This window comes from Phodopus roborovskii, unplaced genomic scaffold (genome assembly GCF_943737965.1).
Source record: "Phodopus roborovskii unplaced genomic scaffold, PHOROB, whole genome shotgun sequence".
Classification (NCBI taxonomy): domain Eukaryota; kingdom Metazoa; phylum Chordata; class Mammalia; order Rodentia; family Cricetidae; genus Phodopus; species Phodopus roborovskii.
Window position 1 is genome coordinate 1,908,691 of NW_026126622.1, and position 21,846 is coordinate 1,930,536.

Consider the following 21,846-nt stretch of genomic DNA (forward strand, 5'->3'; position numbering starts at 1 on the left):
TGAAACTACCCATGCTCCTAAGTATTTCAGGTGGGAAATACACAAGCATCACCATTTGTCCTGTTCATATGGCTCCAGCACCTGCCCTACTCTGAGACACGTAGGCTCAGGCTCACTTCTGTGCCCCTGGGAGCTTGGCTCTTGGATCTCCCTGCAGTATTAACCATAGGTCATAATCTCTCTCCTGCCCTAAGAATGTCATAAGGTCTGCTTAGTCCAGTTGTCAGGTTCATTGCTTTCCCCCTTCTTCAGCCCCATGGCTTGCAGATATCTGAGTTCCCAGAGAGCTTGAATAATATGAAGGTATCACTAAATGGCGAGTTACTGAGGTATGTTTCCCTGCAGGTCCCCACCTCAGCCCCTCAGGTCCTAGTTGCTATGGCAGATTTCTGGTGCTTTTCAGATGTCATCAAGATCTTCTGGTTGTATTTGTTGTGAGGATTTGTTGGATGCATTGTAGTGCATTATAGCTGGATGTAGCATCTTCTGGGAATGATGTTTCTTCTTTTCCTACCAGGTCATGGTTGATGGTACCCAATGGTATTTCAGGACCTGCGCTTTACAGCCATGCATCTAATATCCTACAGAGTTGAGTGTATCAAATAGAGAATGAGGCATTCCATGCATTGCTTCACCTAGCCACAGGGATGGATATAGCAGAGGCATCTTTTCTTTGATGTAAAGGAAAAAATGATGATATCTGAGGATCACAGCTATCATGAAAGCTTTCTAAAAGATGGACACATAAACATTGTGCATATTTTCAGTGTGCTGTTGAATACACATATATGGTATTAAGATCACATGAAGGTACTCGGTATATCCAGCACTTGAGACATTCACCGGTTTCTTTGTAGTTAGAAAACTCAGAAAGTCTCTGTTTTAGCCACTTGAGAATGTACAATGTGTTATTGTTAACTATGGTCACCATACTATGTAATTAAACATGAGACTTGTTTTTCCTTTTGGCTACAACTTGGTACTCACTGACAAGTCTCTCCCAGCTGTCAACCTCTTCACGACCCTCTAGTCCTCTAGTAACCAGTGCTCAAGTTCGTTTCCATAAGAAAGTCTTTCCTAGACTCACATATGAGTGGGGTCATACAGTGTTTATCCTTTCTTGACTGGCTTATTTCACTTTCACATACTGTCCCCAGACTCATTCATGTTGTCACAGATAACACAGCTTCATCCCATATGCTAGTGGTATTCCATTTTTTGTATATCCATTCACCTACTTATTGGACATTTAGGATGACTTGTACCTTAGCTTTTCTGAGTACTTTAACAATAAAAAATAACACATGTGGTGGGTATATGGAGGAAAGGGATTCCTAACACATTGTTGCTGGGGGTGCTGTTTACCATAAATACTAGAAAACAATATGGAGGTTTCTCAACACTGAGCAGCCATGCAGAAATGAGATCTGTGTGCAGACCTAGAAAGTTCTAACAAAAGGTTCTTGGGGGAGAGCTAGTTCAAATGTCCCTTTAGCCATGGGCATATTATGATAGGCAGTATATGGTGCAGGTTTCTGGTTAGTGCTTAAAGGATTTCTCTACAGGAATACAGTGGACCCGCAGCAGAGTGTGTGTCATCTTGTTTATGTATATGATGGGAAAGCTCCCTGCACTGGACCTGATGGCTTCCATCCCTCAGTTGGTGCTCCAATTTCATGTCATCTGCAGTTCTGAGAAGCTTCTCAAGTCTTTGTCATCATCCAGGGATGAAAAGAAGCAAGTACTAGGAACTCTCCATGGCCAACAGTAACCCTGCCAGGCAAGGCCTTTGTCATATTGTTACTCAGCCAGCAACTGGCTCGCCTCATCTTCTGATTTGCATATTTCCAGGCATTCCACAGCACCTGGGAGAAGAGCCTCATACCTATCTAGCTAAAACTCAAATATCCCTCTCCCGCCCCCATTGCCACTTTGTAGAACCCAGGAGAACCTATTTTCATGGAACTCATTTTAAATTCTAATTATTTTTCATTTCTTAAAACATCCTTTTAACACATGAATCTCAGAGGTAGACTTTATATGCTGAATGACTGCTAGCTGGATGCCACTCTGCAAATGAAGTAAAACATAAAAGCTTTCTTCCCTTAGAGGAATGGTCATACCTCTAGGCTCAGTGCCCACTGTATGGGGCAGGGCAGATAATAGTCTACCACTACAGAAGTTCTCAAATCTTCTACATAGGGCTGGAGCACACTAGCCTGCAGATTTTGGAAAAGTGCTTTCCAAGGCAACATCATTCCTTGCTCATCTCTGTGACACTAAAACTCAGGTGTGGAGTATGCCTCAGCATTCAGGTTCAGGGGAGGCACCATTCAGGTGCCACACTGGACAGGCCTGCAAATGGCACTGCCTACCCGCAGATGTTTACCTGAACATCGCTGTTGCCAAGGGAAGTAGGGAAGAGAAGCGAGAGCCACAGGGGCTAGCCCAGAATGTGCTCCTGAGTCCTGGAGCCACGATTTGTGCTCCTGCAAAGCAGCCTTCATGTTTTCACAACCAAGACATGACAAACTTTTAAGTTTTTTTTTACAATTATTTGTTTACTACGCATATGTACGGGTATGTGTGTACTCACCTGTCTGGGCAGGTGCATGCCATGGAACACCTGTAGAGGTCAGAGGTGAACTTGTGGGAGTCCATTGTCTGCTTCCACCATGTGAGCTCTTGAGATTGAAGATCTTCAGGTTGGCCAGCGAATGTGTCTGCCCACTGAGCCTTCTCACCTTTGGGTGTGGTGGTTAATAGGCCCATGCTTCTTCCTCCAGAAAGCCAATCAAAATGTCTGTGCATCCAGACTGTGAAGATGGTGGCAATGACAGCCCTGCTGAGATTCTGAAGGAGGAGGGCAGTTCTGGCTGATTTGCATGGGCTGAGGGAGGGAGGAGGGGAGACCACACTGATGCTTCTGCTCAGGGTACCTGTGCCCACCAGAGGAAGACACTCCAAGCCATGGGGACAAATGGCTCAGAGCAAGCCTGGGGCACCTCCCTTAATGGAGCTGCAGCTCTCTGGCTCCCCTTTCTTTCTTCCCAAAGCTCCCATCCCTCCATGCTCCTGTGTCGACTTTAACCCTCTGTCTTGCTTATGCTTTCTTCTTGGTCTTGGATCTGTTATCCTGGTCCCCCATGTTTTGAATACTTCTTGACTTTATTTTTAAGTTGCCCCTTTGAGGCTTTCCTGCTTTGTCTTATTTCTCAGGAGCTGTCACTCCTTTGCTGTCCTTCTTTGTTCTTTCTTTGTTTGGACCAGCCCCCTTAGGCTTTGGAGGCTTTTCCTCCTCGAGGTTGGCAGTATCAGTTCAGTTAATCTTTTCCTTTAATGGATGCTTGGACCCCTGCTGCCTCTGTCTCCCCTGGCTGCTTGCACTCTCTGCCTCACCTGCATTTTCCTCCTCCTTCTGGCCCAGTTCTCCCAGCTTGTGCTTCCTGGTGGTTCATTCACATACATTCATCCTTACAGCTAACTGAAAGCCACTATTTGCACTCCTGTCTGCACAGGAGCTAATCCTGGGGATCTGTCCCAGCCAGCGGGCCCAGGTTTCTGAGGAGAGTGTGGGCACGATAAATTAGCATAGAGAGCTACTGATAAAGATGTGTGGATTTCAGCTCCTCAGTTATTCCCATTGCAACTCTGACTGGATGTGACAAGCTCTTCCTCTGGAGGCTGGGGTGTGATTGCCTGCACTGAAACCATTCTAGTGCTTTTTATTGCGCTGCTGCCTGGGAGAGTCTGATTGCATCCATCCCATTTTCTGTTTCTCTGCTCCTTTGGCCCATTACAGAGTGGGAGGGATGACATGGCCCTACAAGGCCTGTATGGAAAATTAAGTTTCATGGACCTATGAATAAGATGAATGAGCTGATGTCCCAGGGGGCTGGGATAAACTCTTGCCAGAGGCATTTTTCTGTCAGGGACAGGCAGGTAGGGAAAGGTAGCTGCAGAGGGTAGAGTCTACATATGGGGTTGTCCAGCCAGTAGTGCCTGGCTATGGATGGGAGAATAAAAGGGAAGCTTAGGGGCCAGAGCTTTTTGATGTTCAGACGCCACTGAAGCCTACCATCACTTTCTCTATGGTGCACAGAGGCCACTGAAGCCCACCATTGCTTTCTCTATGGTGCACAGAGGCCACTGAAGCCCACCATCGCTTTCTCTATGGTGCACAGAGGCCACTGAAGCCCACCATCGCTTTCTGGGCTTCTGTGCAAACACTAGGGGTGAAGAGGTATCAGAAAATGGTAGAGCCATAAACAGGAGGAACCTGATGCTGGAGAAACATCAGAGAACATGAGCTCTACTCCATTAAGGGAGAGGTCACAGCCTAGGCCACTGTACTGCCTCCTTGTCACCTTGGGTCACCTGTACTACCCCTGGCCTCTTTTCTAAGCTGGAGAATAAGGCCTACTGCCTTCTGAATACAGGGAGATTAATACCAAAGAGCAGCAGGGAGAGCACTGTGGGGTCTGGCCTGGAGCTCTGGTGTTTTCTGACTCTTGGAAGCTGATGTAACCTTCCTGTGTGGTAGATTGGGGTTGCTCTTCGGTCCAGCTGTGGTGAGATGAGGGTCCTGCAGCTGTGTTTCTGGTAGAGAGTTAGAAGCTGGTTTCACAGGCCCTGTGTTTGCTCTCCCTTCTCTCCCCCTTTCTGGGGCTGCTCCAGCACTGCACCCTGCAAAGGAGAAGCATGGCCCTTGCACATTTCCCTTTAGGTTGATTCATATTGCCCTGTATTTTCAATTAAGGACATTATAGATGGACAGAATTCTGTGCTTTCTTTCTCTGTCTCTCTGGCTCTGTATCATTTTATGTGTATGGGTGTTTTCCCTGTATGTATGTCTATGCACTACTTGTATGTCTGGTGTGTGAGCAGGCCAGAAAAGAACATTGAATGGTTTAGAACTGGAGTTACAAACTGTTGTGAGCCACCATGTGGGAGCTGGGAATTGAACTCAGGTCCTCTGCAAGAACATCCAGTGCTCTTAACCACTGAGCCATCTCTCAGCCCCTGTATTTTCTTTTTACTAAAGATTTATTTTTATTTAATTATGTGTATGTGTGGGGACATTTGTGTGTGTGCCTTATATTCTCTCTTCCTCTCTCTTAAAAAACAAACAAGAATCCCCCCAAACCCAGGAACCAATCATTAGGGTCCATCCTAATATGACCTTATCAACTCAATAGCATAAGGTTGAAAATGTTAGAGGAAGGTGGTTTCCTTTCTTCTCAGCTCAGTGCCTTTAGTTAATTGTTTCTTCCCCTTGGAAACTTCATTGTGGGGATTAAATTCCATTGCCTGAGTCCCTGGGGAACACACTTCTTACCTGAGGCTTAGTAACTTACACAGCTGTGGTGGGCTTTACAGGCAGGGGCAACATCCCAGAGTTTGTGATGTTTGCCTCCTCTGGGAAAGCTACCCCATCAGTCCCATCAAGAGCTCAGCCTCATTTGTGTTAACTGCAGTAGAGGCTTCCCTGAGCAGCTTTGCTAGGTACCGTGTAATGAACGCCTTCCTGCTGATGAACACTTAGATTGTTTCCTGATGGTTGCTCTCACAAACAGGATGCTTGTGGGCTAATGGTTCTCTCGAGGAAACAGCAAGGAAGCGGAATGGCTGCCTCTGCGGCTCCACAAATGCCGCCATGTTGCTTCCAGAGTGGACTGTGGCATTTGGTGCTGAACCCAGAACTTGGCTCAAGTAAGATGGAAGACCTCGATTCTCGAGTTTCCTAGGTTCTTTATGAGGTCAATAATACCAGCCTGTCTCTCTGGTCAATTATCTTTCTGTACTTTCCCTTAATTCCCATTGGGCTTGTTGCTTTACTTATTTGTTTGTTTTTGCTTAGTATTTATACACATAGGATATGTTGTCTCTGAGATCTATGCCATTAATACCCACATGCAAAAACTGCCCCCACACTCTTTACTTTTGAGATAAAAACATTTAATAGAAGGTCTCCCTTCCTGGCCAATGGGTGCTTAGTACAGAATTCACTTTGCCTTTTTAGCTGATATTTAGAACATGCTTATTTACATACCTAAAGCTTTGTTTCTGCTGGCCAGCCCCTCCCTACCTGCTCCGGCCTCATACCCCTCAGCCAGGGCTCTGCTCTCTGCTGCTAGGAATTTGTCTATAGTAGATTCCTCATGTCAGGGACAGCATGAGATTCACAGTGTGCCTGGCTTATTGCACTTGACTCAACTCTCTCCAGGTTCATTTGTTGCCATAAATGACAGGATTACTTTCTTTCTGAAGGCTGAGTAACACCGTCACTTGTGTATACCATCTCCTCTTTACCCATTCAGCTGCCTGAGGACATGGAGGCTGTCTGCATAGGTGAGAATGGTTCTGCAGTGAACAGGGTGGGCAGACATTTCTCCCACACCCTGGATTCATTCTTTGGATGTATACCCAGGAGTAGGATTATCAGGGAAGATTCTAGTCTTCCTTTAGTTTTTGGAGGACTCTTCATGCTGTTCCATAGATGGGCTGATTTACGTGTTCACTAGCACTCATAGGGGTGCCTGCCATCCCCCTAGCCCCCACCCATGTTTCCTTTCCTGTTTGAGGCCCAGATGTGAGGGAGGTTTCACTGGCTCTTGCCTGATGGGGGGTCACTCCTTTCCTTGATGACAGTGATGTCTTTCACAAAGGCCTTCCCTGTGCAAAGCACCCAGTATTCTAGAATCATCTGTTTTCCATGTTAGCCTCTCTACAGCTTACTTTTTGTGAGAAGTTTGGGGGCAGATGTAGCTTTCTAAGTAAAAGGGTTACAAAGGTTATACCACCCTCCCTCCCCAGTTATTTGAAAAACCTATCATCATCATATACTAAACCCTCACATGTGCTGGGCTCTTGTGAACAGTCTTTTTGGGTATGTCTGTCAATTCTTATGCTAATAAAAGCTCCCTCTGTAATTTTACTTTTTTGTCTTTTGTTACTGCCCTGTTATGTTTCTCCAGTCACTTCCTCTGTTTGTCAGGGCTTTAGTATTCTCCCTGGGGATGCTGTTGGTGCTGCATTGACCCTCTAAACTGATTTCAACTAAATTAAAATATTTACACTATTCTTTCATTCCAGGAACATAGTGTGTGTTCAGACAAAATTTTTGTATGTCTCTGTTGTTCCTTTCTAGATGCATTCTAGCTTTGTTCCCTTGAGATGCTTTTCCCTGTCACATATTACTAATTGCTGGTGTAGAGGAACAACCATCGAGTCTTCATATCGAGGTATCTTGGCATCTGCTTGAATGTTTTTCTTAGCTGTACTGTTGCATCTGTTCATTCTGTAAGGCAGCCTTTTAATCTGACAAGTAACTCCCCTGCTGCCTCCTCTCAAGCTCGCCACAGTGTGAGGCTCTTCCCATGGTAGCAGCTGTAGCTGCGGTGACCTGTACAGAGCTGCTGGAGGACAGTGGCGGCTGTTGCCCTGCTCCTCGCCCCATACCCCTCCTCTTATAGAAAGCCTTCTGTTGCTTCTCTGTCTATCACAACACTCTGCTGCATGTTGCTGTCAGATCTCATTTACAGTTTCTGAAAGTTGCTTCTCAGTCTGCTTTTTAAGGAATGTATGTCTGCCTGTCCGTGTGTGTGTACCTGTGTGCAGGGGCCATCAGAGGCTAGAAGAGGGATCAAGTGCCCTACACTAGAGTTAGAGGTTATGGCGAGCTGCCTGATGTGGATGCTGGGACCCGAAGTCCAGTTCTGTCTGAGAGCAGGAAGTTCTCTTGGCTGCTGAGCCATCTCTCCAGCCCTGCATTTACTCTTAAACGTTTGCTTCTTTATTGGATGGTTGACTGATAGAGCCTCACTGGTCCATAATGTTTATTTTTAATCAGGTACAGGTTAGGTTTCATCCAGCTTGTTCCTACAAAGCTCCTGTTGACCTGTTGTTTTAGTCTGGGGCACTGACAGATGGCAGAAGAAGGCTAGTAGTGGTGATTCGTCTTAGCTGATGATTATTTTAACTTTGTTGACCTTAAACATTTCGAATTCACAGTGGGAAAAGAACCAGGACACTGGAAGCACACCGCTCTCATAGATCTGCTTAGTTTTATTTAGTAACATTTGTTTCCTTTTTTTCCCCTGAAAATCTTAATGTCATTATAGTCATTCATCATCATTTGTCTAGGAGGTAGAATCCACACTGTAGGTTAAAACAGTGAGAGGTTTACATAAAAATGACTGAGCGTGGTAAGAGTGGCCGGAAGACAGAGGCAGCACTGTACTGGCGCAGGTCTGAGCAAGAGTTCTGCAATGCAATGGGACTCACCCCAAAGATTCACGCATTAGAAACATCACTTCCAGCTAATGGTTTTGACGGGTGGCCAGATCTTTGAGAAGCTGGTCCAGGAAGAAGTGGTTCAGTTATGATCTTGTAATGCATTTTTCTGGGTCTGGAAGTTCCCACCTGCTAGTAATGCCTGATTACTAGCAGGTGGAAGGAGAGAACCGACTCCACTGAGATGTCATCTGACCTTCACAAATGTTCACTGGCACTTTTTAAAGAGTTGAGATCAATTGAGAAGGCATTACTTTCCGCAGCTAGCCTCCACATGTACATGCGCACACACATAAATGTACTCAAACCACCAAAATGAAATAATGTCAACTCCAGATGGTCTCCCAGAGGCCCCACCTCTAAATGAGACAGGTGGATCTAGGGGTGTGGCCCAGTGGGAGAGTACTTATGTAACACATAGGAACCCTTGGATTTAATCCCCAACACTGCAGAAACAAAGAACCCCTCTATGAAGTTTCCATCTTCCTAAACATCTCACAGTAAGTTGCAGCACACTGGGATACTTGAACCATAGCCAAGCTGTAGCAGCACAGTGGCCAGCTAGACACTGTTTTTCAAAAGAACAGTTTCTAACAGGCAAGGGCCTGGGCTTGTTTTGTTATCCCGGAGGCCAGCCTGTGATAACCCTGTAGCACTTGCCATTTGCTGGGGACACAGTGTGTCCTCATGTCTGCTGTGTCAGGGCATCAAGGAGGGGCAGGACAAATTGTGCTGCAGACTGAATATAGCAGTGTCTCTGTTCTGGTCCCCATTCAAAGGCAAGTGACTCTGCAGGTACGTGGAAGCAGCTTGCTCCCCTGTGATCGTGGTACTCTTAAAACAAACAAGAGGAGTACCCAAGTACTGTGTCTCTTCCCCTTTGGAGGGCGGCACAAAAAATATGACTTTTTTCTACCATAGAGGGGAGTTTTGATGTGCTTCAGGCCATGGGGTCCCCAGAAGCTTCAGAGTGGTGATAGCCTCAGAATTGTTATGGGGTCGGTTTTCTATATTCTTTTTCTTTCTTCCTTTTCTTCTCCCTTCCTTCCTTCCTTCCTTCCTTCCTTCCTTCCTTCCTTCCTTCTCTCCCTCCCTCCCTCCCTCTCTCCTTTCTTTCATGTTGTTGGTTTTTCGAGACAGGCTTTTTTCTCTTATTTTACATATCTATCCCAGTTCCCTCTCCCTCCCATCCTCCCATGCCCCCCAAAATCCCCCCCATCCCATTCCCCACCCACTCCACAGGGAGGGTGAGGCTTTCCAGGAAGGACCATCAAAATCTGCCAAGTCATTTAGAGTAGGGCCTAGGCTCTCCCTCCTGTCTCTAGGTTGAGGGAGTATCCCTCCATGGGGAACATGTTCCCAAAGTCCTTTTGTGCACCAGGGACACATCCTGGTTCCACTGTCAGAAGTCCCTTAGACTGCCCAGGCCTTCCAACTGAGACCCATGTTCAGGGGATCTGGGTCGGTCTAATGTCGGGTTTCCCAGCTATCAGTCTGGGGTTCCTAAGCTCCCCCTTGTTCAGGTCAGCTGTCAAGACAGTGTTTCTATGTACTTTGACTGTCCTGGAACTCACTCTGTAGAGCAAGCTGACCTTGAACTCACAGAGAACTCTGCCTGTCTCTGCCTCCTGAGTGCTGGGAAAGGCTAGACTTACAACCAAAACTATAAGGTTTCCTGTCTTCTTATGGATTCCTTACTAGGCCCTCTCTTGCTGAGACTACCTTCTTACCAACTACTATCAGTGAGCCTGAAGTTGTCATTGTAGTGCATCCTGTGATGTGTTTTGGAATGTTAAGATGATTGTGAGTTCCACAGACAGAGTCTCTTTAGAGATCAGAATTGCCATAGCACGGATTAAGCAGTACAACGATGTACCTCTGGCCCAGCCAGGGAAGGCGCCTGCTTCTGCTGATACTTACAGGTTAGTGTGGATGAAAAGGCCTTCTCTGGATGGGTGGCTTCACACCAAATACCAGAGGCTGCGCTGATTTTTTTCCTACAACAGTGTCATATCTGAGATAGCAACTGAAACCACTTCCTGATTGAGGCTATGCTAGCCCAAAGCCCTTGTCTAAGTCATTGACTTTCCCAGAGGTCATAGCAGTGAATTAAGTAAGACTTGATAAGAATCACCAACCCTGCTAAGTTTGTCACTGAAGGCAGTGTTGATTTCTATACCCCTCCCCCACCCACCAAAGATGGGAATTTGTGTTTAATTTACTATCTTGGGAATGCAAAGAAGTTCTAGAAACTTCCATGTAGCCCTTCCTACAACAATAGGCCTTGTCCCATGAGTCAGAGTAGTGTTGAGTGGATTCTGTCAATTGCAAAATATGTTTTCTCCAATTGAATATTCAGAAACTGGGGAAAATAACCCTGTAGTGGGCCCATGTGCCAGCTGGGCCCAGTGTGAGTCAGAATTGACATAAGTAGGCCATTATTTTAACTAGTGGCTGTAATGATGTTTTGGGTTGCCAGAAATTGTCTTATTCATAGCCAGCATCTAGTAACCCCCTCCCCCAAGGTCCAACTGGTATTTTTACCTCAATTTACAGTCTTTCAGAAAGTGTTGCCAGTCCTTATAGGGAGCAGTGGGCAGCTGTGAGCCTCTTCCATGGGGGTTCCTGCCTCCCCAAATAAGGGGCTTGAGCTGTCTTAACTGACCTTGGGGGAGAAATCATGATTCCCTCCTGGAGACTCAAGACCATTTTCTGGGCTGCCTGTTTGTCCCCAAGTCACCATGATTAATCCGCGGTTGCCAAAGACCTCTCTTTGTAGGAGGCATTCTGGCTGAGGTGACAGCCCTGTTTTTCCTTATGGCCAACGTGCCTCCTTTTGACATTTGGTCTCTATTATTCTAAACATCTGGAAACCTATCAAGTTATGGCATCCATCAAGTCTCACCCAGAACGGTCTTCAAGGCCGTTCCAGGAGCTTAGCTGGGGTAGCTGCTCAGGGTACACATATAGTTCATCCCAATAGGGTTGGTTGTCTTTGGATTTCTTCCTCCATGGTGTGACAAAGAAGCTACAATACCAGATGTTATCCAAGGCAGACCATCTTCATGTCCACATTTTAGTGGGTTTTGAAGCCTCCTCTCATATATTAAGTTTGGAAGCTGGAGTAAGGACCTCCATTCAAGAACTTGGCCCAGCCTGCTGTTATATTTCACTTTTCATAGTCTACTTAACGCCTTCCAGCTATATTGCCACCCATGTTCTCCTGACTTCTGAATGCTTTTGCAAGATCTTTTCCTCCTGGCTTGCAGTGTGCACCTGGCCTCAGAGCCTATTGGACTTATCCTAAGTTATGGGTGTCATGGTAACAAGTGGTGATGGGGTTCTTTTGAATAGAACGAGCATCTCTTTGAAGCACCATCCTACAACCTGCAAGTAAAGTTCCATGAGGTTGTCAAGGTAAAAGTCCTTCCTCAGACACCTTTGGGAGGGCTCTATCTGAAGACAAAGGACTGCCATCATGGCCCGGATGTCATAGTTACCAGCTTCATTTGGATCTAATTAGAAATGCTGTTCCAAGTTTCAAGGTCTCATTCTTACCTGGTTGTTGATGTGACATAAAATTGGCCAGTTTGTGAATTCTTCTTATCACTAAGCAGCTTGCATAACTCAATTTCATGTGTGACTTCTGGCAATAATAGCTGTGTGGCTTCACTTCTTCTCTTGGGGCCATTATGGAAGCCATCTGAGTCTCAAACCAGGGCTTGGTGAGTCACATTCCCAAAAGAATTCAAAAGAAGCCACCTACTTTAATCCCTGTACCCATTACTTCTGCTTTGGCAGTCATGTACAGGAAACTTCTTGTATTTCTAAAATGGTTGTCTCTTTGACATAGCAGCTGTAGTTGGTAACTAAACTGAGTGTGGTGCCATTGCATGCTGTGGGACACGAGCATGCCATTTTCCACTGGCATGAGTTTAGCATGGCACTCAAGCCCAGGAACACTGTGACCAAACGTAGTTGCAAACCCAAGCTCCTAGGGGTATTTTTACTTAGGACAACACTAAGTAGTAGTTCCCTAGTGGTCTGCATCCAGATAGGAGATAGAAATAATGCAGTGGGTTGAAGAGAGAATACCCATATAGAGAATGATTAAATATGATAAAATAGTAATTATAAGGTACAGGAACATAACTGTGTATGGTTGTGCTTGCCTGTAATCCCAGCTCTTGAGGGGCTGAGTTTGCAGCCAGCCTGGGGTGCATAGTGAGTGAGACCTTGTCTCCAACCTACCTCCCCCAAAAAATCAAAACAAGAAAAACCCAGACAAACAAAAACAAAGCAAAATAGAAAATTAACACAGCCAAGGAAAGAGATAAAAGCCAAACAAATATTCAAATATTCAAATATAGAAGTGTCTGCAGACTCTTAAAACTAAGGATGCCTGAGTAGAGGAAAAAGCATGCAAGTCTCAGCCTGCACAGGGAAGGCATTGCTTGGCCTGTACACATCACAGAAGCTTTCATCTTCAAGAAGTCTGAGCTGGTCTGCAGTAGCTGACTACCCTCTACAGTGCAGGAAAGGACTGATCCTGCTGGCTGGAGGCTGAGGGAACCATTCAGGCTCCAACAGGGCAGAAGCCTTGGGGAAATGCAGAACACATGGATTGAGCAATTATGCCCTCCAGATTGAGGAAGTAAAGCAGGCGAGACCAAAGCTTCAAGGTTGCATTTTTCCTGACCTGTGGCCCAAGCTGGAAATGGCAGGAGACCTCTTCTTCCTGTATGTCTTTCATCATTCTCTACCAGGAAAGGTAGAGCTGCAGGGAGTCCTGTCGTTCATCACAGAGCATACATGGAAATACGTATTCTGAATTGCAAGGCAATAAACTGACAACTGGCACAATCACTTTTTCATGTCTCATTTTGTCACATACTCACTCAGTGAATGTGGTGGGCACAAATTGCCCCTTATAAAATGTGTGATTTCCTTTCAAGTTTGATGCTGCATATTCAGGGTTACTTAAAGCTCAGCCTCTATATGAGCATACATGCATGGAAGGCTTAGCATATGCATACATACACATTAAACATACTTCTTTTTAAGCTGTATTGGGTTCAGAGTTATAAGTAAATCTTGCTAATTGTTATTTAAATTTTTATGACCCTGGTCACTCTCATCTTTTTAAATTTGAACTCTGTGACTGTTCCCCATGTGGAAGGCAGCTGTCAATCTTCCCTTCATGGGCATTTTGAGGGTATGTTGCTAAGTGGATCCAGGACCTACTTCCTTCTTATCTTTATATATTTCTCTGTTTATATCTGTCTTGATTGACATCACTGTACCTGCTAGATTCTTTGTAGATGTTTTGCTTCTTTTTTTTTTTTTTTGGATAGTCCTCATCTGTTTTGTTTTGGGTACAGGGATCCAGGCAGCTCAAGTTTGCTTTTCTGAATGCACTGGAACAAAGTGTGAAGAACAATGGACTCATGTCCTAGGGCTGCCAAAGTATGTGCCCACAGTCTGTGCTGCTTAAATAATGGACTTGCATTTCTTTGCAGGCCCATGGTTACTTTCATGTACTCTCACCATGCACGGGAGGGTGCTTTTGGCTGAGGGTGGAGGTGCACACCTGTACCCAGCACATAGAAGGCTGAGGTAGGAAGATCATAAATTCCAGGATGGCCTGATCTTTGTACCAAAACCCTGTATCAAGCAAAACAACAAAATAGGAAAAGGAGGGAGCATTCGTAGATCAGTCACCCCTGGCATCCATGGGAAATTTGAGTGCCCCAAATCAATGGGTGTTCAAATCTTCTATGTCACGGTGCAGTGTTCATATATAAACTATACATGTCCACCCATGAGCTTTAGTTTCTCTCTAGTTTTCTTAAAATCCAACATCATGGTTGCTATGTATGTAGTTGTTAATGTGTTATGGCTATGGCAGAAAAACTGTATGTGTTTGGGATTAGCAAACTTTCTCTTTCAAGGGTTTTCAGTCCTCAGTTGGTGGGGCTCTTAGGCGAGGGGCTGAAGAACAGAGCCCTGGCTGTAATGGTCAGATTCTAAGATGCCTAAGGACCATGCACAGGGCTTTATGTGAACACAGGTTTCAGTTCTCAGGTCTCAGGCCTGCCTCCAGCATTACTGACACAGTGCTTTAGTACCTGCCATGGTTTTCTATCTCACAGTCATTTTAAGAACAAGTATCTCTGGTTGCCTTGGAATGTGGGGGACTCCAGAGGCTTGGAGAGTGAACAGATCGTTTATAGGCTATTGGTCCATAAGTCAGTAATGCTATTCACTACAAACTATTAATTATGGACCACTTCACCCCACAGGTGAAGGTGCTTTAGGGCCTCATCTTTAGGTTCTGGTGAGCTGCTGTGTTTGTGTATGATGACAAGAATCTCTATAAATATTTGAAGATTGTGTGAACAAATTGACCTCTAATAAAGACCTTTATTTTAAAGTAAATAAGGCCAGGCTCTTGGAATATGTACCCAAAAGAGGAACCCTGTTCCTTACTGGGGTCTGATTGAGTGAGCTGGAGATAGTATAGTACCTATTACCCAACACCACTGTCTGGGATCTGCTGTGCTCTGAATCCCAGGACCACACCCACTGAAGGAGAGGTAGAAGTGAGTAGGAAGGGGAATCAGGTGTGGAAGTGATGTTGCCTTGGTGCCAGAAAAGGAAGGTGGTGCTAACAGCTCGGCCATGGCTATGCAGTGAAGAGGCTTTCCTCAAAAGGGATGGGATACCGTTCCAACTTACCTAAGTTGGAAAGAATAGGAATAGATGATACCTACACTGGAAACATGATGTTGTATCATTTGCCCTGGCTTGTGGTACCCGTGCCTGATGTGTGCTGAGATCAGAGGAGTAATGTCCATACAACTTTGCATGTCAGCTTTGCTAGGCTATGTGACTCTGGTTTGGTTGGCCCAAACACCATTGTGTGGCTGGGGTTATATATCACTGGGCTTCAAGTAAAGTACAGTATCCTCCACAGGACAGACCCATCTCATCCACCCACCGAAAGCCTTCAGAATCCTCATAGCAGAAGGAACTATACTCTGGGCTGCCTTATGACTCAAGGCTATAGGATGAGGCCCTGCTAGAGTGTTTAGCTTCTTATCTTTCACTGCAAACCAGACTTGGCACCTTTTCACAGACTTGGCTCCTTTCTGGAAAATTCCCACTAATTCCTCAGTTTTTCAGTTGGTGATCCATATGATTGTCCCACCATCTCCTACCATGGTACAGTCTCATATTCAGGAAAGCACCACCTGCCAATAGACCCTTCATCCCCAAATTCCACTGCCTTATCCATAGGCCTGCAGCTCAGCACCTTCTCACACCAGCTTCCATGACTCTGAGGCTGAACCTCTGAGACCCAGTACTGAGCCCTCAGAAGGCACAGACACTTCCTTCAGATCCCGATCCAGCCCTGTGGTAGGAATCACCTCAGTGGTGACTAATGCATAAAGATGGGTCAGACAGACAGACACACTGAATGAATAGCCATAGTGTGTGTACTGTGGGCTCTGCCCACTGCTGTAGTGAGATAGCCCTATTGCAAGGCCTATTCCTACATGTTAAGAAATGGGACCATCCTCCCTTCCCTTTCTTCCCTCCCTGCCTTACCAGCCTGGCTCTGAGGCTGTATCTGGTACCTACCCTACACTTTGGATCAGAATTGGAATATCATAAGATGCTCAAGTGATATGTGTATATTGGATGGGCTCAGATGCTATGAAGAAAAACACTTTCAGATGCCAGGAATTGATGAGACACCTGCCGCTCAGCTCTCCTGCCTTTGATGTCGCTCTTCTGCCAGACTCTTTTCCTTACATGTCCTTTCTTGGTTTACACTCTGAGATGTCTTTCAGCATCGGAAAACTTCTCCCTTCTCTACTGTTCTTGTATTCCCTCCCCGCTTAGACCTAGAGGTCTTAACCTATTTAAACAGCTGTCAGGGTGAGCCAAACCAAACACTAGAAGATAGTGTTCTGCAAGACCATCCTTACTTCTGACAGGTGGATTACAGATTCTAGGCTTCGAACTAGCAATCCTAATTTGGTAATTTCCTAGAAAGACCCACAGACTTCAAAAAAGCACTAAACTCACAGTCTTACTATAACCTTAAAAGAAGAGGCATGCAGGGTCAAGACCATAGGACTGCCACTCTTGAAGCTTCTCAGCTTCTTACCTGCACTGAAATGTGGTTATCAATAAGTGCAGCCATCAAGAAAGACTCTTCTGAGCTACATTGTCCAAGGTACCTACTAGAGCTTCACTGAGTGGGTGTGACTGATTACATCACTGGTTGAACTTCATCTCCAACCTTCCTGTCCTTCCTGCAGAGGTCAGCTTGTATTAGGTGTTTCAGATTCAAACTCTACAGTAGCTGTAATTTCAGGGACCCACCATGAATAGCAGAAACACTTCTTCTACTGAGAAACCCCCAGGGTCAGGGGCTACCCAGTTGCTTATTACACAAAGGCTGACTGCTATCACTTGGTGTTAATATGAAGCAAATGAAGACTCTACGACAGTAAGGGATGGGGAAGGTTACATGCATATTTGTGTTTACTCCAAGGGTGATGCTGAGAACCAGGCTGCCTTCTGCCATCTTAGAGCACAAAGCTGTTCATCCCAATAGAATGATGCTGTGCCAAGTTAGAATAGTGGATCTCCATCATGAATGTGCATCAGATCATGATGGTGGGGGTGTATTTCTGTACCCTCTCATGAAGTTTCAGCTTGCCTGGAGTGGTACCCAGGATTTTCCAGTTCTAACAAGTCCCCAGGTGATGCTGTTTCTGGTCCAGGAACCACACCAAAACACCCCCTTGGGCATTTCTCACTTCACAGTCTTGGCCATGCCTTTTAGATTACAATGACAGAATGGGGAGTTGGCAGGAAGAGATTGTTTCCACACACAGGCTGCTAACACAGTCCTTCCTGCCCTTCATCTCTCCTGAGACCTCTGTCCAGCTGCCACTGGGATTTTGGGCCCCAAATGTCATGGCTCACTGGATTGTGATAGAAGTTGGTGGGCATGCATTGACAGGTCCTGCATGGGCTGCTGCCTCTGACTTTTTCAAGTGCCAGAGCATGCACTCTGGAGAGGGACATCAGTAGCCTAGATTTAGGAGTCTCCCACCTCCAGCCGGGCACCTGACATCTGCCCTGTCCTTGAATCAAAAAATGAAGCCACAGCCCATTTCCCTAAGTTTCTGAATCTCCTTCCCAGAGACACTGTTTTCCCTTTGGTCCGGTAGAGGCCAAGCCCTATCCAGGAATTCTGTGAGGAAGGACAGCAAACACATCATGGGCTGTACTTGAGGGTTCACTAGAATATTCAGCACATAGCCTTCAGATTCTGGAAATGAGACACTCTGGGAAGTTGTTGTATTTGGCAGATATTGGCAGGAAGCAGGAATGGAATTTATTACCAGTGGGGTTCTGCCTATCATAGAGGACATGCTTTTGAGATCAGGAGTTTTTCTTGGTCAGTGGTGAGAATCAGGGATAGATTGCATTTTAATCTCTCTCAGATCTAGAATCTCTCTATCCTCTTTTCTGAGAAGTCATCATAGACATAAAAAAATGAGGTTTATTCATTTATTTTGTGTCTGTGGGGGCAGTGAGTATATGTATGTATGTATGTAGTTCCCACAGAGGCCAGAAGAGGGTGTCAGATCCCCTGGAACTGGAGTTGCAGGTCACTGTTAGCTTCTCATTGTGGGTGTTGGGCACTGAACTTGTGCTCTATAGAAGGGCAACAAATACTTTTAACTGTCTAGTCATCTCTCCAACCACATGAACTTTTATTTATCAGTTCCACAAATGTGGCTGCTAAAGGATGGGTAGGGGTCCTGTCACTCACATGTGACAAGAAATCTAGGCAATGCTTTATATTTAAAGCATTGGCTCTTGGTGGCATTTGAGATCATCATGCACCTGATCCTGGCATAATCTCTTTTGTGGTGGAGAAGGGACTCTAGGAAGTTAGAAGAATCCAGGGTCATGTGTCCCTGCTGGGAAACCCCAGACTCATGCTTGTAATCTGTCAGCTACAACTTGCCACTTTGCAGATGGAAGTGTTTTTTATTTTTGTCTTGAAAAGTCACAACTAGGGCCTTTTCTTAAAAGTGCTACTATCTCTGTGCCCAGCATGCTGTTCTTGGGGGAACATGTTTTTCAGGAGACAAAGGATTCCCCAGGGGGTTTAGAGACACCTGCATGGGAGGAGGCGGCATTGGCAGAAATGCTCTCTAGGGGAGAATGTCCCAGGAGGCCATAGGGCACACGGGCCAGGAGGGAGGGCAGCTGTCCTGAGCCCATGTTAGAGATCAGCTTGGGAGAATCTGGTGAGCTCCCTATCACCTACCCCAGAAGCTTGGGCATAGGATATGTTCACCTCTACCTTAGCCAAGGATGTGAGCGTCTCTCCCCGCACTGGGTCTGTAGCCAGAGGTGCAGTGGCAACACCTACATCTCTTCTCTAACGGTCTTTAGCTCAATTCCCACAGGGAACATTTGTGTAAAGTCTGTTGTACATAAATATAACTATATAAATATATACATAAGCAAGGAGAAACTGATCACTTAAAGTTACCCCTTGGGAGATTTTTATTCAGATTTGACAAAGTGGAGTCAAATACAAATGGATACAGTAGGCCATACTGTATCCATTTGGAAGTTTTATTTTAGCATTCTGAGTTTAATTCGCCTCCTGTTACCAGCCATCAGTGAGCCAAGGAGGGAGCCCTTGGGGGGAGCTGCAAGAGAATGCCAACAAGAGACCTGGCTTCTCCCTGTGCTGGGTGAAGTCATCATGGACAGGAGGCACACAGACTGCATGAGTTACTGGAAGGGTGATGTGAGTATTTCTGTGTGGCCACAGGTTCACTGTCACCTAGGGTGAAGAGTGCAGGGCTGTGCAGGTCATTAAGTGAAGGCCTGGAGCAGGCAGTAAGAGGCAGCTGGAGTTAGGTGGGACTGGGGTAAAATTAAAGGGACCACCTTCCTCAAGGATTGCGGTCTCCTGTGCCCCAAGTCCTGTCCACACTCTCTATGATTGCTGCACAGTGCACAGTCCTTGGGACTCTGCTCCAGCTGGGCAGCTGGCGCTGTGATTTTTTTTTTTTTTTTTTTTTTTTTTTTTTGTCTCTGTACCTTCAACTCAATTTCCATTCCAGTACCTTCTTTATAGAACTTCTGAAAAACCCCTTTCTGGAACCCTTGTACCCTAGATGTATAAGGGTAGTTGGCAGTTGACAAAGACCTCAGGTGGGGAGGATCATGGAGCGCAGAGGACCAGAACCACAGGACATCCTGGATGGTTAGTTTGGGAAAAAAGAGTTTACACTATATTTTTCCCTGCCATGAATTGTATTGCTGTCCTGTGAAAATGGACATTTTAGATTCAGGTCCCCAGGGTGATAAGACTAAAGTATCATGTTAAGCATGAGGACAGACACCCAGCTCCTTTACCTGAGTAGGGGGCTTGAGGGGGTATGCATGCATTGTGTGCATGCACTTGTACACACACACACACACACACACACTCACTCACATTCACATATGTCTGTACTTCTCAACCCTTTGCCCATCTGTGTGCTTACTAGAAGGAACTTGAGGTAATGCTACTATTACTGATAAAGTCAGTGATAGAGCCCCTGCCTATAGTGTTCATTGATCATGCAGCTTAATACCAATGGTAAATTAGGGTGTGAAGAGAAAGCCATACTATGTGTATGCATGAGGGATGAAGACTGGGTGGGTTTGGAGAGTCTGCACTGATTCTGTGAGGTTCATGTGGTAGATTAGTTTGAGGGACTAGAGTCAGAGAGGTCTTTGAGGGCATGTGTGATAGTAAAGAAGGTGGTGTCATTACACATACCAAAGGTCTCAGATGCTCATGGCAGTGAGAATTGAAGAAGGGGCATCAGCATCCCACCCCCCATGGTTTCTTATCTCCTCCCTGTTCTCTTCACCTGGAGCTGTGCATCCCAAAGGATTACAGGACCCCAGTGGGACACAGAGCATTTCTGGCTTCCTCACATCTCACTCACTTTTAACTGTGTGTTAGTCACCTCCAGACTTTCAGTGTAGATGCTGGAACCCTACTCAGAACTAGCACTGAGATGTGACCCACAAATTGATATTTTTAGAACTGGCAGCTTAATTGTACCAGGCAGCTTGTGTTAAAGCCCCCAGGGATGATAGCATTTGTCCATTTCCCTATGGCATGGCCTTTCTTTCTGCTGCTAATACAGACTCTACCCAGCCGAGCCAGAGAGTGACAGCAGCTGTGTTGGTTTGAAGTGAATGAAATAAAAGTAAAGTAAGTTTTTAATTTGAAGTACCTTTGAAAATCAATATCCAGATTAATGGAGAGTGCACAGTGCTGGTCAGATGGCATCACCACCCCATGGCTGGTCTCTTTCACTGGCAATGTCCAGGGAAGGCTGGCCTGGGCTTATATGCCCAGGGCTTTGGCATTCAGTTCTGCTTTGGGTTTTTTTTTACTTCCCTTCAATAGCAGAGCTGGCTCCTTTGAGAGAATGCTTAATGAGCAGGGATGGTAGAACTCTGGGCCTTTCTGGCCAGAGGACCGGCATGCAGGCTAACAGGGACAGGGGAACTAATTATTATGTGTATATCATGGGGATTCCCACTTCTCCTCCCTTGCTGTTCTGTCCTTAGCCTTCAGCTGAGCAAAACTATGGAACTGGGTGTTAGGCTAAAACTCTTGAGTCTGCCCAACTGTGTGGAGGGAGGAGCCAGAACAAGGATTCTTTGGTAGTTGGATATGAAAGAAATCTTGGAGAAGATAGCTCCCTATTTACCTGCTAACTACCTGTCTACTACCTACCTACCGGTGAGTCTTGATCAGATGTATGTATCAGATACATCCACAGAAGCTTAGCAAGGGCTTTGGAATGACGTTGCATTGTGAGCCATGGTCCTGAGCCCATATTTAATCCCTAGACAGCTCATATGAGACAGAGACTCAGTGGTCACGGCAAAGCTTTTGAAACTGAGCTGACATCAGAGTCACCTCCTGAAGATATTGGGACAGAGCTGAGGTCTGAATCTAAGTGTGTAGATTGCCCAAGGCACCAAACAGAAAAAAACTTTCATATTCACTAGAGTCTCCAAAGGGAATCCTAACAACGTCTAGGGTGAACCCCAATTTTCTTTGATCTCAAAGCCTCAAGAAAATCTACATAATTCTTCAGTCAATCAAGATTTTATTCTTTAAAAAGTAGCCAGTTCTGAAGTTGGAAAAATAATGTCACCCTGAGGTGGCATAGATATTGTAATTGCCAAGGACTTTAAAGTGTCTCATGAAGTAGATGTTAGCAATTTTTAAGTGAAAAGAAATTCTTATTAGACAAATATAAAGTTTTAAAAAAAAGAATAAAATGGAAAATTTCAAACTTAAAAATTGTATGAAATAAAGACATCCATTGGATGATCCAAGAAACAAAAAGACATGACATAAGGAAGAATTAGCTGTCTGTAAGTAGATGAATAGAATTACCCCCAAGTAACAGAAAGAAAACGTTT

The 21,846-nt window shown here is 45.4% G+C and overlaps 1 protein-coding gene across 5 annotated transcripts in view; it reads left to right on the forward strand.

Annotated features, from left to right (window-relative positions):
* Window positions 1-21,846, forward strand: part of Apba2 (amyloid beta precursor protein binding family A member 2) — a 184,517-nt gene that overhangs the window by 85,913 nt on the left and 76,758 nt on the right. The window contains exon 1 of one of the 5 annotated variants that reach the window (XM_051206445.1): window positions 7,151-7,244. The exons of the other annotated variants lie outside the window; for them this stretch is intronic. The gene's annotated coding sequence lies outside the window, so the exon portion shown is untranslated. Of the gene's footprint in view, window positions 1-7,150; window positions 7,245-21,846 lie in introns of those variants that run through there. 5 annotated transcript variants of the gene reach the window in all.